This window comes from Strix uralensis, chromosome 4 (genome assembly GCF_047716275.1).
Source record: "Strix uralensis isolate ZFMK-TIS-50842 chromosome 4, bStrUra1, whole genome shotgun sequence".
Classification (NCBI taxonomy): domain Eukaryota; kingdom Metazoa; phylum Chordata; class Aves; order Strigiformes; family Strigidae; genus Strix; species Strix uralensis.
Genome location: NC_133975.1, coordinates 13,137,078 through 13,153,089, shown reverse-complemented (window position 1 = coordinate 13,153,089; position 16,012 = coordinate 13,137,078). Strand labels below are relative to the sequence as shown.

The following is a 16,012-nucleotide window of genomic DNA, read 5'->3' as shown; positions in this document are numbered from 1 at the left end:
TTATGACAACAATATGTAGTAATCAAATAAAATTCTAAATTGATTCTTATTTCCTTAACATTCGTGAATTAAGATATCAGTCATACCGGTTATCTTCTTGTGTGTTAGTTTTGTTTTGCTAAGTGGGCTTTTTGTGCTCAATTTTTCTGTGTATCTGTATAAATCTTCCACCAAAAATTTTTGCTAGACCCATTTATGTACACTTCAAAAGTGAAAATATTTCACTGTTATCAATAAATATAATATTGCACCAATGTTTGCTATGGTAGTTTTGCTGGGTTATCTGTAGGAGTAGAAATATTCTTGAAATATTCTGCTGGGATATCTAAATAGTTGTTATAAATGACAGGAGACTTTCTTGAGGAGTCTTATGTGAAGTTATGTAGCCCATAAGCTTCAGGTCTAGAAACAAATGAGTTGTCTAATAGCCTGTGGCTTAGGCACTTGTAAACTTCATACCGGCTTGTATGGGGTCTCAACCTTCATCTGTGTGAGTAAGGAGCTTTACAGAGACAATGCAAGAAAAGGAGTGGGCAAGGGAATCGAGAGCTGGAAAAGTCTGTGACCAGGACGTGCTGCACACCAGCCTTGTTACTTGCTTTGAAGGAGGCTGCATTGTTTTAACCTTGTGGAATTTCTCATAGTGACAGTGTATCTTTGCAACACCTTGTTGTCATACTAGGGGCTGAGCAGTACACGCTGGCCAGGGGCAGTGGTCCATGCAGCACAAGGGTATTCTCAAGTAAAAAATTAACTTCTAGTCATAAAAAGGAAAGATGGTAAGATCAAATGAAGACTGCTTGGTATTGGTCAGGATTCGCTTTCTTAGGGCTATGGTGGTTCATTTGTAATTATCCTTTAAACTTACAAGATGTGAAATGAATTGCACATTTGTTTCTGTTTTAATTTTTGTCCCACATCTTGTGCAAAGAAGACAACCAAATGGCAATTTGGATACTCCCATAATTGCGTAAGCACACATTGCTTCCTGTTACAAGCCCCTGGCCTACACAACATGTGCAGTATGTTTCAGGTTTTGCTATACGCACTTCAGTGTAATCTGTCATAGAAGTCTTTTAAACTTATTCAGTCAGACTCTTCAAAATAAATTCTCTGGTCTTTCAAAATAAACATAAAACAGGCTTCAGATAATGTTGCTTTCTTTTGAGAACATAAACACTTTAAACAAGGTCATTCAGACCTTGCTGACAGCTGGTGTAAAGAAGAACTGGTGTGAACTGCATTGAAATAAAATTGATGCTAGCATATGCATCATAGGGAAATCAGGGCCTTTTACTTACAAGTAATAGATGTGCCAGATGCTTGGGTTGTTTATAAAACTAGGATGGAAAAACTGAAAGGAAGCAAGTGCTTAAGATTATCACTTGGGCCAGGGCACGTAGCTGATCCATCCCTAGATATGTTCTGCTCCGGGCTCACCTCCTTCCTCCACCTTTGCCCACTGTGGTGTAAAAGCAGCATGTGTGGTTGTCAGACTGGGGGAGTTACAAAGTTCTGGGCTCTGGAAAAACACAAATGGCACCAACTGGTGCAAAAATATCAAATAGTGCCTCTCTCTGTTGAGATGTAGCTCATTATTTGTATTAAATAAAATAAAAATAAATACTGCCTGTGAAGTCAGGGAACTTTCATGTTTTTCTGTGTGTAAAATGGTTGGGTGTAAATTGAAGTTCCATGTTTGCTGATGGAGCTGGGCTGTTGTACTCACATTGGCAGCCTGCCCAGAATGCACAGTGTATATTTTTAAACTTGTTTGATTCTGTTTTGCATTCCTCTCATTTGCATCAGAACAAATATACAGTAAAACAGGTGTGAAGAATGGGGTAGGGTTTTTTGTCAGTGGACAAAAGCCATTAATTTTTTGTGGTTTCTCTGCCCTTGTGCGAATGGATCCTGTCCAGTTATTCACAGAATCAGTCTAATATTTTTCTTCTTCCTATCTTGTCTGCCTAGATCATACTAGACACTTCATATTCTCTTAAGTCTCTAAGTGAAAATAAACTTGTTTTATAACCTGATCAATCCCCACCAGGTTAATTTTTAATGTTGTTAATCTCCCACTTTTATCTCGCCAATGAGTAAATATTATTCTAGCTTGGCATTTATTGGTTCTTTTGTTTCTTGAAACTGCATTGCTCTTTTCTTCCTCTAAAACATATTTCCTCTTCTTCTCTTTCTCTTTTTCTCCTGTTACTCAAAAGAATTTTTTTTTTTTTTCCTTGCTTAGTGGAACAGAGAATGAGAAGGGAAGGTGACTCAGTGGTCCAGGGATGCTTATTTGTTCTTAGTGACCTTAGAGTTGCAGTCAGACTTTTAAAAGTAATGCAAATGGTGAGGAAAAACACCAGTCAGAGGTACATGCCTGAGGTGGGCTTTATGTGAAGAAGATAGATTTTCTTTTTTTTTTCTTTTTTTTTTTTTTTTGGAAGACGAATTTTTGTGCCTCTGCAGAGCATTGTTAATTTGTGTAGGTAATTTATGCCTGCCTACACAAGTCAGGTTACAGGATTGGGAGGCCTAAATTTTAATTACCTTGGAATTTTTTCATTGTTGAATAAACAGGGAAAATGGTGCTGGATAATGAAAGTCTTAACAACTTTTTACTAATAGCAGTCATGTCTGGTTACACTGAAGAGGTGGAGGCATAAATCTCGGTGGAAGCATGTAGTTAGAAAACACCAGGGTGTGCTTCTCTAGTCAGCTATTTATGATACTTTGCTAATTTGCTTATTAAGTAATTGTTAAGGTTGGGGTAAATTGTATAGTTATTTGACTCAAAATAAGGTAGGGAAATAAACAGATTACATTGGTTGCATCTTGAATAGAAATTAAAATAACTTATTGAGAAGGAACAGAGGATTGTCTTCAGGTTTATTTTTAGAGTTTCTAAACTGCAGTACGTATTGGGAATACAGGTTGGTTGTCATGTTAGGCCTCATTAGCATAATGCAAAAATTGATACTGTGACTAAAACTTGAAATTCAGGTACTAAAATTATCTTCACACATTGTGCATATATTGAAGATACTTTGCATACTAGCACTGTTCCTGTCAGAGTCCACACACATCTTTATCCAGCATGTTTACAGTATGAAGGACTTGAATCAAACAGACCATTTAGGATAACAGATACTTGAGTATGTGTTTTCATATGCTTTATGGACCAGTATGTGCATAAATATATAGGTGCACATATTTTACAACCTCAGGTGCCTGCTTGCATATGTTGCATGCTTGAAGTTTTAGATGTATGCACTTGAATCTTACAATCAAATATTTTAACTTTGAATTGGTAGCCGCTAAAAAAATAATGCTAACACTTATCTGCACACCCAAGTTAATTAGTCCTAATAATGTCTCTTGGAAATATATATATGTATATTATGATTATTATTCTATTTTATACACGGGACAACCGAGATGGTAACTGATTGCTGAAGGTTATGCAGTGACTCAGCACTGTATGGCCATGGAATTGGCTTCCAATTCTGTGCTTAGACTGGCTCAGAGTCCTGTTTGTGGTGTGCATGCAGCCTTCCCCTTCTTAGCTTGATCTAAGCAATGAATAATAGATGCTGCTGATGATTGCTAATAAAGTTTTGATTGCATATTATCAAGCTGTAATGATACGGTAGTGCTAAAGCGACTTGCTGTGTAATTGCCATTGTTCCCAGTGGCATCACCATGTTGTTATTGCTTCACCACAGCAAAACAAACGGCATTATTTGATGTTAACTGCACTGTTAACTCCTCTTAGCATTGCATGCTGAACCATAGGCAGGCTTGTTTTCAGAGATGTTGGGACATTTTGCCCCATGTTGTCAATAATGAACTGCTAAATGAAGAAACAGACTTCCCAGCCTGCTTAAATAGGGTTGGATATCCTAGCTGAGGTTCATGGGACTCCTTACTCCAAATGCAGCCTGAGGAGGGAACGAAGTTGCAGCGCTGTGCGAGGAGGTTGTGAGTCCAGGTCAGTGTCTGGGTAGCTGGAGGTGAGAGCAATTGGGTGAGCCTCAGGGACAGCATGAGAGTTGTCAAACCTCACGGAGTCAGGAAAATCCTGTCTTTGGTGGTACAGCTGTTTCTTTCTGCACCCACAAAAAGCCATGTATTCAGGGCAAGATCCATTGGTACAAGACCACTGACTGTCATTAGCGATCAATGCACAGTGACCGCATGGTCCTCTGGGCATTTACACTAAGGTGCAAGCCTACACTAAGGTTAAAATCCAGACTACAAAGAGCAGGACATTCTTTTAAGGTAGACACAGTGGACAACATACCACTCAAAGTAAAATTTTCAGGCCTTGTGTGGCTCACAGAGTGTGAGAAAATGAGTATGGGCATTTGTTTCCAAACTCTTTGGACTTGTAGGTGAAACTCATTTCACCTATTTCCTGAAATTAATTTAAAAAACAAATCAAAATACCAATATAGAGTCTGGTGCCCCAGTGAAAGTGAAGTGCAGCTTAATAAGTGAGCAACTGTATTCTGCAGCAATGTGCACTTCCAGATGGTCTTATATTGTGGTTCTGTTTTGAAAAGTGACTTTGTAGAAATGGCCCCAAGGGATGGAGTTACTGAGTCTGTGATTTCCATATCAAATTTGCTCTCTTTCCAAGTAAAAACAAAAAAAGAAATGGCTTTCTAATTATTAGCCCAGCGAACTCAGCTTGGGATCTAATGTCTAGCTGTGCTTTCTCTGGCTAATGCATCATCCTGAGTAATGCAGGTTCTGCAATCAAAATAGACTGCTCTCAATTATACCTGTGCAGCTCTTCTGTCCTCTTATTATATCCTTATTTACACCTGTTCCACCGTGAAAAGGTTTTGGGCAGTGCTGTTGAAAAGACAGTCGTACAATTAGAATTTTATTTCTCTTATTGAACAACAGATTTTTATGCTGTCTTTGATCATATTTCCATATTCACCTAATAGCATTACAAAGACTTTCATTATCTTTTCTGCAATTTCTGTCTTGCTAATACTCTACAGTGCATCATTATAAATTGCATTGTGCAGGATAGTTTCTATTTTAAATTTACTTTGGACATTTAAAATGAGCTGTAAAACTATAGTTAGAAAGTGAATGTAGTGGATGTCAGCCTATCAGCAATGTTTTATTATGGGTATTGAGTAGGAAAAATACATAAAAGACAAAGGAAATGAAAGGAACATGTCTTGACAAACCTTGGAATGTGCAAGATATTAAAGAGCTGATTATTGATTTAACAGGCAGTGGTATTGATTTAGGGACCTAAAAGGTGCTGATGTTGCAGTGTGCTTCTGTAGCATGTGCTCTAGTGGCCACACAAACCACCATAGTCTTTCCTAAGACTCAGACCCATCACATTGGCAATAACCTTGCCATTACCTTGGTGCTGCACTCATCCTGACACATGTTTTGGCTATAGCTTTTGACCATTCAGTAAAGGAATGAAATTTGGTTGTGGATGTTGGAAACCATTCTCTGAGTTGTGATCTGTAGACCCCTCTGAAGGAGATGTCTTCTAAAGGGCTCTCCAGGGCATGGGACTTAGCTTAAGGAGGTCCTTTTATGTCTATGTTACTATAATAACATTTACAAAATATTTTTATGTCTAGTATGTATGAAGTTCTGAACTGAAAAAAAATAAATCCCACAAGCAAATAAAAGCTACCAAAGAAGTCTATCTGAAATTCTTTACTGAATATTGGTTGCTCACAGATGAGAGTGCTGTGTCATAACTACTCTTCCAAGTCTTCGGCAACTTGAAGTGGTGATGATGATTTTGAATGTTTACATGTTTCTACACTAGTTTGTAAATACACAAAGAATATCTGACATATGGATTAAGATCCAGTTGGAAAGCTGTGATTTGTATAGTTAGGAAAAGGCTCTTGCTTGAAGTACACTTGTGTTTATTGGAGCTGGTTGCAGCATTGCTGCTGAGCATGTCAAATATATCTTGGAGCATGGGAATTTTGCTACTTCACAGGTTGATGTCTTGCCTCTCTCTGTTTCTCCCCCCCCCCCCCCCCCCTTCTTCTTCTGGAAAAGGAATTAACTCATAATAAGTGAGTCAATTGTCAATTTATTAAGAAAGAATAACCATTTATTTTAAATGGTTTAAGAATTCTGTCCCATTGTTTGAGTAACTTGAACTTAAGTCATAGAATTTCTGATTGCTTTAACTGGAACTGGTATCATAAACATTTTTTATAGTCACAGACTGTGTGGAAATTGTACCACAGGTTCTTGTTTTAAGTAGATTCCTTTTGGCTGGGACTGATGGTAATAGAATAAGCAATCTTTTCTACCCAAAACCCATCCAGGTCAGTAGCAGTAGGAAGTTCAGGAAAGCCACTTCACTGGTGTTTCCTCAGATCTGTCATGGTATCTTATTGCATAAGCCTCCTTACAAGAAATGATCATCTTTCTTGCTAGCCTCAGCAGACAGGTTTAAGATGAGAAGTAGAAAAACAATGTCCTTCTATGCATTAGTCATCTGTGGGGTTTGTAATTTTGTGTGTGTGTTGCTTTTGCCCTCCCTCCCAGCATAATGAGGTGAGCTTGCATTGGCACTGCCCACAATCCACTTCTATACAATCAATCTGAGAATTGCAATCTTGGAGCTTTTATTGTGGTGTGATTCCTCTGTACTAAATTCATATAAAAACAGTTGAGCCATCAGTTTTTAGCTAATCAGAAGTACTTTGCAGCATTGTCATCCATTAACTCCTGCTGTCAGCAGGCCAGCGCAGCAGGGAGGTGCAGAGCCCATAACCTAGGGGCAGATGGAATGACACCATATATATATTAAGCGATGTTTCTTTTGCCCCTCTGCAAAATGGAATAAATAAGAAACCACAATCAAAGCAGCTAGTTTCATTGCTCATCACATTTTTGTGATGATTAATGAGGTATAAAAACCTGAATAGGATATATTTTTGAAACCTGAAAAGGGTGAAGTCATGGTTTAGAGGAGCATATGGTAAAGTAGATATGCCATTGCACTCAGCAACCAGTGATGCTGCTGGTTCTACCTTCAGCCTACTGTGTGACCTTGTTTGAAGAACCTTTGCTTTCCTCTTGTGCTTGGTCTTTGCCCAGTTTGTTTCTCTGGATATAAGTAATTTGGAGAACTAATTGTACAAGCGCAGTGGAACCCCCGTCAGTGCTGGGGCTGTAATGCTGCATTAATACAAATGATACAAAGGAGCTGTAACATTTATGGACATTTAATGTTTGTCTCCTTAATGTTTTTGGCTTGAGCCTGAGAAGGACTGGAGACCATCAGAGAACACTGACATACCATGAGACTCATCCAAAACCACTTACCTGTATTTTCGCTACAAGGCAGCTAAAGATGAAGTGCCTTTTCTCATCTGCTGTTTTGAAAATGCTGTTTTGCAACCCCCCGTTGCTTCTCTTAGTGTTGGGCACCTTGTGTCACTGATGTGGTATGTGTCATGCAAACAGCTTCACTTGCTTCTGTAGTATGCGTAGTCTGCTCTACTGCATCCCCTGTGAACTGATTGCAAATTAATTTGGTTGTTGGGGCTGAATGAATAAACAGCTATATAGTTAATTATGCAGAACGGTATAGAAAAATGTAGTGTTAATGTTTTATACTCTCATTATCTCTGCAGTATGGAATATATTTTTCAGTGTGAAAATAACAAAGGCAGTATTTCCCACATAATTTATGTATTAGGAACTTTGTATTGTTAGGCAGCTTTCTCTGCTTTAATCTGGTAGGGATTAGGACAGTTAAAAACTCCATACAGGCCAGTTTTTAAAATGTAAATATAATCTTATATGCTGAAGAATTTGGGGGTGTGGGTAGTTTACAAACATTAAACCCATTTTATAGTACAATTGAAATTCTTGATTCTTGTTGGTGTTCTGAAATATTGGAAGTTTAGTTGAGAGTTTTTCCTTCTTCTCCCTGCAACCTCTCATTGAACAGATGACTGATTGGTCAATTAGTCAATAAAATCTCTGTTCCAGCTACTTTTGTTTTGGGTTTTTTTTTGTTTGTTTTGATTTGTTTTCATATGATATTTGGTTTTGTCTCTTCCTACTTCTGCTCCCCCTCTCTCCCCTTTATCATTTCCTCCTATTGCATATAGAGCAAGGATAGCAACTTCTTTTGCTTCAACAAAGAGCCATTCTTGAGCTAATCTTCAAAAAAGATATTTCACTTTCTCAACAATTTTCTCTCCTAGTAGTCTTTTCTTGCTAGCTATTACCCTCCCTCTTTCGTAGGACTGGGTTTTTGTATATTCCAGGCCTGACTTCTCCAGTCCAGGCTGAAGAAACTGCTTTTTGGATGAGGTGTTAAGTGTCTACCAAAAGTTTTTGCATTTTTGCCTAGTGTCAGCTCCAAAGCTGGCTTTTGAAGCTGTTTTAGAGCTGACATCCTTCTGATAGCAGGTTTTTCCCCTGTAGTTGCTTTGACAGACTGTAGACATTTTCATGACCTATGAGGCACATTTGCTCCCAATTTTCTATCATAGGATCTGAAATTGTAATTTCAATCTGAGGTGGGGGGAAATACCTGCCAATGCCTATTTGTTGAAAAGCACCTGTCTGTGTTAATTTCTTTTTTTTTCAAATCTGGTATGTACTTTCTTTGCCAAATGGATATCGTTTTTCTTGAGGAGGGTGCATGCAGTTCAAATTATGCCCCTTGATAAAAAGACATTGTGGTATTGGTGAAATACAGCCACCTCTGGGCAAAAGCCAGGGAAACAACTAAAGCAGACACGCAGTAAAGTGTGCTTTCTTAATATCAAAAAGACTAACAGTTCAGCTCAAAAGCATCTACATTATTCAACCTTTTGATATCCAGTCTTTCAAGCTTTCCTTTCTGGCAGGAAGAGGATGTATGGTCATGCTTTCTGTGTGATTCAGATACTTTTCTGTAACGCTGATCCGTCCTTAGGATCACTGGCTGTTCTGAAGACTTCAACATAAAATATTAACACATGGGAGAGAAAATGATTTTAAATTTTATTCTCTTCCAAGAATGTGGAGACTTATCAGTGTTTTATCTTAATTCTTACCATATGCTATCCACTCCTTAATTTTGTAATGTCTCTTTGGGATAGAATTTAAAAATAAAGTTGTGCTGTTCTGAAGTACACTGGCTAGTGTTTGAGATTTCTCTCCCTTTACCCTACCCCTAGGCAGTGTCTGTGCTAAATACCAGTCTCTCAGGTTTCAGAAGTTTTTAATTTGCTTTTTCTTCAGCCTGACATGTAAAATTAGAAAACCAGTAATAGATTACTTTTTAGTCTCATTTAAAAATAATTGGAAGCAAAATACACATGTGATGGAGTTTTGTATGTGTGAAGTTTGTGGGTGTGTAATACTTAAACTCTCGGTGGTATTTTGGTGCAATTTTCAGTTTAGTTCAGAGTGCTCTGTGCTAATGGGAAAGACACACCAGTTAAATATTATTCCTCTGCACTGTGAGAGGGCAACACTTTCTGGCAAAGTCCAGGGGCCCAGAGTGTCTTGGCTTTCCATACGGTCTTAGGTGAATATATGAATCTGTTGGTGTTGCAGAGTGGAGAGCATCCAAGAAGCACATTTAAATAAAATTAAAGAAGGAAAGAAAGTTAATTATTTAAAGATCAGGAAAGTATGTTACTAGTATGGCGGATAAAGCACCATGACCTATCACAGCATTACCTTGATAGGTCACAGTTAGAGGAGACCTCGACTTCTTGCTTAAATATGCTTCAGGTACAACATCTCTTAATGTGCACTGGTACGTGAAATGCAGGGTTGGATTTCCAAGAACTTCACAGTGATAATAGGATTTAGCTTCTCAAAAGGCATGATAACATTTGTAAAGTAGTTCAGTAGGTAAATATGAGTAAATATTTAAGTATCAAATTATTTTTATTTCCATGTTAACTGTAAGTCTTGGTCTTGGTACTTCCAAATGCTTGAGGTTTTATAAAATTTTTTGAGATTTCTTCTTTGGAATTGATACACATGGATATTATAATAAACATGATTATTTCATTTTTCTTTAGCATGTTTTATAGGGCTGGGAATAGTAGATAAGTTTTCTGATTCCCAGTTGTTCACTTACGTAACTGCTTTACTGGGAAGTTTGTCCCATATTGGATACATTCAGAGAAGGATTTTGGTTGCAAAGGAGCTCTGGTGGTCATCAAGTACAACCCCTGCTCAAAGCAGGGCTTGTTGCAGAAATTAAGCAGGTTGCTTATGGCCTCGTCCCATCCAGTTCTGATAATCTTCCAGGCTGGAGATCCCACAGCTTCGCTGGGCAACCTCTGCCCATGCTTTGCTGCTCTCATTGCGAGGGGTTATGTCAGCTGGAATTTCCCATATTGCAACTTGTGCTTGCCATCTGTTGCCTTTTCACTGTATACCTGTCTCATTTATAACCTCCCTTTAGATACTGGAAGACTGAAATCAGATTCCTCATTAGCCTTGCTTCCCAGACTAGCCTAACCCAGCTCCCTCAGCCAATCCTTGTACACTGTGTGCTCCAGTTCCCTCCCATCTTAGTGACCCTCCACCAGACTTGCTCCAGGCTGCTGATCGGTCTCTTCTGTGAAGTGACACAAAATTATTTTATCCCATTTGTAGAATTGGGTTGATCTGTCCTGTGGGGGTCCGTATCTGCTGCTCTCCCCCCATAAAATAGACTGTGTTTGGTTGAATGGTTTAGAACAGCTACCTTATTTATCTGAATATAAATATATGTGAAAATCCCTAAATGCCAAAATCATTAACAGGGGAAATTCAGTTCTTTAAAAATTACTTCAAAAGTCACTTCATTACCTCTTGAAAAACATAACACTGGTCTTGTTTGCACTGAACCTCTCAGCATAAGAACAGTGGGGATGCCAGCATTAACTTTTTGTCCTCACTTTTCTTATGCAGTATGAATTATTGATAGGTTTTGATTTAGTTGCTGGTACATTATTTATGACATCTCTTGGCTGCAGCTGCTGTAATCCACGAACCAAAGCCAAGCCCATTGTTTCTAGGTATAGATTTGTAGTTTGTTGTAGAGCAACTCCCAGGTAATTAGACAGGATGTGCTGTAATTGGTTGTAACATGGGCTCTTCTAAATAAAGCATTAATCAGACTGATTGACAGATTAAAGTGGTTTTCTTTTTTTCTTTTGAAGATTTGTCTACCACAAGTAAACATTGTGGCCACAAACATTAGGAAGATTAATTTTGCCAAGAAAGGAAGGAGAATTATGTGCTTTTTTAAAAAATGATCCTTCACTTAGAAGAGAGCTCTTTTAAGTGAGAATATTGAAATATGCAAAGCAGAGTTTTTGAGGGCAAGAATTCACATACTAATCCTAGGATGTGAGTAAATCTAAAGTCTTGTTCAAAGAGTGGACATCATACAGCAGTTTTTACTGCTATTGGATTGACGACATTTTTGACAATTCTGAGTCATCTTTAGCTTGACCTACACTTTCACACATGTATATTCTTGATTGACAGGGTTTCAAAGGTCAAATGTAGATAAATGAAACTGCTGAAGTAAAAACTGCTGATTGCTTTAAAAAGTGATTATGAACTGAGAAGAAATTGTAAAAGGTGCAATTTAGTGGATTTCTTGTCTCTTGGCATCTTCCCATCAAAGCTGAATTCTTTTGTGGAATATGTGAGGGATACAAATTAACTGGAAACGATGCAAAGGATATGGGATGAAATTCAGCATTAGCTCTGAAAATCAGAATATACAGTAGCCACCCCAAAATCTATGAGAAGCTAACGGATTTGCCTCAGTTCATGCAGCATGCTTGTGAAACAGTCTTTGCCATGAGAGCATTCAGGACTGGGGATGGGAAACAAAAAAGGGAGTCAAATCGCATTTGCTCCATTGAAGGTTGTTCCCTTGAACATGTTATTTTACCATAGTGTTTTGTTAGGAGAGAAATTAAAGAACAAAGGGTCAAAGCTTTTCTCTTTTATCATTCTGTTTTGAATCTATACGTTCAGTTTGACTGACTAATGGGGAACGGTGTTTACGAAGAGGCTCTAGTCTGTTCTCTTGCAGGTGGCGAAGCAAAGTGAATTACTGTGTTGCACATTACAAAGCAAGTGTTGAGATGACACTGAAGCAGAGCCTAGATCAGGCAGGGATTATTCCCATTTTCATTTTTGCTCCAGAGTGCTGCATATTCAGTATTTAATTTTCCTTTGCACCCTTTCTGTAAAATTCCCATGAGAAGTAGCAGCTGTTGTTGCTGCTGTGCTCACAGTGAACTGGATTTCCCTGTCAGTAAGTCACAGAGTGCTTTCTCTATCAGAAAACAGTCACTCCAGAAGAAGTGAACTGTGTGGTGTCACCCTTGGGGACAAGCTAACCTGCATGGCCTCCACCTTCTCTCCTTGAAAACAAACCGTATTTTACGGCACAAATGCATGTGCCCTACTGGGGGACAAGGCAATAAATTGGCTTAATTGGTATAAAGAGGGCTAGTACTTTTGGAAGCAGTTGGGCTGTGAAGATTTGCACAGGTTACAAGTCAGGTCCTAAAACTAACGATAGACTTCAACTGCAGTTTGTACCAATTGTGTATATTTTAGAGCAAACGTTGTGGAGTGCGTTATTTATTATGGAAGTAGGAATTATCTGTTCCCATTCTTTTTTTCCCTCTGCTTGGTAGCCTCCCAGGAGGCATTCCTTTGATCGTTGGAGTATCTGTTCCACAGATGAAGCCCTGCAGCAGAAAAGGGGTTAAACTTGAGCTCAATAGAAGGATTTTTCTCATCCTGACAGTTTGCACAGCATTTTTTTTTTTGCACCACAAAGCATTTTCATCTAGGCAGAAATTGGGTGATCTTACTTGGGGTGGGAGGGTGGGACGAAGGCAATATCGATTGTGTACAGTTTAAATTATTCTGAGTAAAAACTGTAGGCTTGAAAGGCCTTGGGCTTCCTCCATATGTCTGACAATGATTGTGTTGGTCTGGGTGTTAAAGTGGAGAGAATTGACATAACGGAATGAAGTCTCCTCATCCATTTGTTCTCAGCTACCTGACCTATTCTTTGCTCTGTCACAAGCAAGGATCTTTGTTGAGCCTCATCCCTTATCACTCATTTTGTCACTTAGTGTAATGGGCAGAAGATTTTGAGGAGACACACTGGAGGCAGAGTGGCTCTGGAGTAGACTCTTGGCTCTGGTTTCCTTCTGTGCTTGATAGCAAATGGCAAGAGTCCCAGTGTTGAACTGAGTCCTCCTTCCCCAACCAGGGTTAGCTCAATCCTGCTTAGGCAGCTGAACGGCAGCAAGACAGCCGGTTGCAGAAAGGCAATAGTTTCTGTCTGTCACAGTTTGCTCACAACACTGGCTTAGCTCAATATTGAAAACAAGCAAATGCATCAGTCCCACCTCTGTTTAAAGATATTGAAGTGAGGAACCTTAACAAAATGGATGCAGGGCTCTCAGCAGGATGGGCTCTTGAGATAAGGAAGGAGCTGCAACTACTGAGTCTCAAGATAAGGAATGGGGATTCAACTAATGCTGAGTTGTCATGACTATGGAAATGCTGAAAAGACCTAATTGGGTGAAAAGTCACGAGAGGAAGAGGAGGCATCTTCAATCTTCATCCTGAAGACCCCTGCCCAAGACCACCAGGAGCACTGCGCAGGCGCAATGGGGAGGGACTTGGGGTGGGATTTATGTTAATGATTTCTCAAAACTAACTGTAATATCTCTCCCTATTCTCGGAATTATAAAGAATATGTAAACGCTTTACGCTATAGAAAGGAGCTGCTTTTCGCTCCAAGGTGTGCACGCTTGTGGAGGAGCGATCCTCGGTGCACCCAGCGCTGAATAAACGGACCTACTTGGTAACCTTATAGGTTGTGAAGTCGTGGTTCCGCAAGTCAATATGAATATCAAAATGTAAGTGTAAGAGATCTGATTGCCTTCAGCTGTCTGGGGCCATTGCTCAGAATTTGGTCAGTGGTAGGGTGCACACTTGATGTGGCATCTAGTGCTCTCATATTTTATTCTGAAATCAGCATGTGACTCACCCAGAGTCTTGTAAGTCTCACCAAAGCTGTTATCATGTGCCTTAAGTTGGTCACTGTATTTGTTCACATGCTAAATAAATTAATGCAATATTTCCATAAATGATAAGTAATTACTGATAACCCACCTAATTTTCAGAGGGTGTGTCTTCAGTACTTTCTAGCTACTAAGTTCTTCCCTCTGAGCACTCAGAATGGGATTTACCTAAAATTTTTATCATCTTTGAAATTAAATGGTGAGATGCCCATGGGAAAAAAAAAAATATGATAAACAAAAAAAAGGTACTATTAAGCAAGTTTTGTGTTTTAGTTACTGAGCACCCAGAACTCTTGGGAACTGGTAAGAATGACAGCTGTTTTGTTTATGCAATAGAACAAGAATTATCACCAAAAAGAAATTGAAAAGTTGAACCAGTTTTGTTGATTTCCACTTTGTTTTTCCACATCGTTACCAAATTTGTGCTTAAGCTTTTTTTTTTTTTTTGCTTTTTTTTTTTTTTTTTTTGAAATTAGTCTGGAAGTTTTTAAACTGATATATTCTGATTCACTGATTCTTTTCTGTATCATATTCTGGGAGGTTGCTATCTTTTTAAATTGAAGTTTCCTGATACTTGTTCTCTGTTTGAGGGGGTGGGGTGAAAGCACTATGCAATATCAATAAGGCACAGGCTAAATATATTAAAAACTGGTTAATTCACAGATCTTTTAAATTTAATTAACATTGAGTAACTGCCTGGAGTGATCAGTATTAGCCTTACTTCTAGTCAACATTTTATCCACTTATTTGGCAGTAAATACAAATTATTGCTGATTACAGTTACGGGTGACAAAAAAGAATTGACAGAGTTATGAGAACTGGACTGATAGAAGAGCTTTAAGTTGGCCTATTAAAGCCAAGTTCAGCCTAATGGAATGCTATTTATCTGGGGAGAAGAAATGTGGGATATGATGTATGAAATATGTTGGCATATGGTGGAAAATCGTGATAGTAAAAAGGCTGAGGGGATCAGAGAGGTGACCTCCATGGTTTTGTCTTGGGTAATTATGAACTTCATGTAAACCACGCTCTTGAGTAGGGAGAACAGCAGTATCTTGCTTTCTGTGCATGTTGCTGCAAAGGTGATGCTGAAATACGTCAGGGCCTCTTGTCCATACATTCAGACACATATAGAAAAGGGGAAGAGAGTCATGGGAGCGTTTGAAAGCTGGAGAAAATGGCCTGCTGTGAGAGATGCACAGAGTTCAGTCTTTCAGGTTATCAAAGGGAAGTAAAGGGCTCTTTAATCAAATGGTTAAGTTTACAAGAGGGCTTGATGTTTACTCTGCTCAACCCTAGGTGACCCTGGCTGTAATCAGTAGGCTGCAGGGAAAAGATGGCTGTGTCTATTAATTTGTTTTCTCTTTCTGATATCCCCCATATTATCTGTTTTGACCAAAAATACCTTTCTGGATCCTCGTTCCTTAGCCAAACAGATTTCTCTGTAAACTATTTTCTGGTAGTTTTTCATAAAAAAGAAAGGGAGGCAGTAACTGCTCTGTTGGATGAGCATGTTTGTTCTCCAATTGTTTTTGCAGAGGTGGGATAGAAGGAAGGAAGGCCAAAGATTACACAGCACCAATTGGTAATCTCAGTCTGATTGCTCACAGCAGAGTTGTTAAAATGATCAGAAGCTCTGCCAGAGTTGATGCTGATGTATGTTCCTGTAGACAGCTGCAGAAGGACCAGGGAAGTGATATAAATATAGTTGTGGAATGTGCTCTTCTCCTTGGATGTGGATGATTCAGATCGGAGCTTCAGCCATAAGCACGAAGATTGGTTTTATTTTCTTGTCTGTTTAGTTTAATCAATATTAGGTTTTGAAACTCTGAAACCTTGTCAGGTGATCCTTTTAAAGACCATGTGAAGTAAAAAAGTATCACCTTTGTGTAATAGAGAGACAGGAAGGAATCCAG

At 38.8% G+C, this 16,012-nt stretch overlaps 1 protein-coding gene across 1 annotated transcript in view; it reads left to right on the top strand.

The window, feature by feature from the left end:
* Positions 1-16,012, top strand: part of SORCS2 (sortilin related VPS10 domain containing receptor 2) — a 573,028-nt gene that overhangs the window by 191,823 nt on the left and 365,193 nt on the right. The window lies entirely within an intron of this gene.